The following is a 1,306-nucleotide window of genomic DNA, read 5'->3' as shown; positions in this document are numbered from 1 at the left end:
GATTGATGAAAAATTAATCGTATATATTGGTTAAGTTTGAAAATCGTTTTTTTTATAGAACATTAATCTTCTTGGTCAAAAATTCACCTTTTCCCTTGAAAATTTAACAATTTTATTGAAAATTCGTTTTTTCCTTGTTCAATTCAATTTTTAATCACAGCTTTTATCTGGAAATTGAACTATTCCATTTTTGGTTAAACTTTATCCTGTAAATTGTATTAGTTAAAACACCAATTATTTGTTAGAAAATTAATTTATTTGTTTTCGATTATGATTTGAAATATTATTTCAGTATAAAAATTTTTTATTTTTAGCCCATTCAATTTGAAATTTTTTAATTAAAAAAAAGAAAATTTCGTTAATTATCAGCAATATTTGACCATTCATTTAAAACAATCCATTAAACCATTAAACTATACAAATTCAAACAGAATGGTTCGCAATAGAAAGCCTTGAATTGTTAAATTTGTATTGAGTTAAATTTTAAGTTTAAACGCTCCAATTTTAATTTAAAAAAAGATTCAGAATTAATTTCAAACTTGAAATTATTTCAAACAATTTGAAACACGATTTAGACTTTTGCAGATTTAAAAAATAAGCTTTTTGAAGATTGTACAGTATTTAAAAAGAATGACAAAAATTGTTGTGATTGCTAAGAACATTGAAAATGATTTCTTATTTTGACAAATAAATTTTAAGTAACTATTTGAAAACATTTTAAAAATTAAAAAAAAAGAATCCGGAAGATTTTAAGGAAATTTCTTTATTTTGCAGTTTTTTTAATTTTAGAAAAAAAATCTAATTAACAAAATATATCAATTTTCAACCCAAAAGCTTACTTTTTAACAAACTAAATTAATTTTCTATCAAATAATTGGTGTTTTAACTAAGACAATGTACAGGATAAAGTTTCAACCAAAAATTGAATAGTTCAATTTCCAGATAAAAACGATTAATTTTTAATCAATCCTAGAATAGTTACATTTTCAGTTAAAAAAGAATAATTTTTAATCGAAAAAATAAATTTGTAATTAAGTTGTTAAATTCTCAACCAATAACATGTATTTTCGACCAAGTAAATTAATGATCTACAAAAAAGACAAATTTCAAACAAAATACATGAATTTTCAACGAAATTATTTAATTTTAAAGCCAATAAAACGAATTATCTACAAAAAGTTGAATTTCTTAAAGGAAAAATATAAGTTTTCAATCAAAGAGTTAAACTTTTAACCAAATAGTTCAATTTTCAACCACAATTATAAAACCTTCTTTAAAAAAACGTATTTTTTTTACAAAGTAGTTC

Source organism: Belonocnema kinseyi, chromosome 6, assembly GCF_010883055.1.
Source record: "Belonocnema kinseyi isolate 2016_QV_RU_SX_M_011 chromosome 6, B_treatae_v1, whole genome shotgun sequence".
Classification (NCBI taxonomy): Eukaryota; Metazoa; Arthropoda; class Insecta; order Hymenoptera; family Cynipidae; genus Belonocnema; species Belonocnema kinseyi.
Note: the sequence above shows the minus strand (reverse complement) of the source record.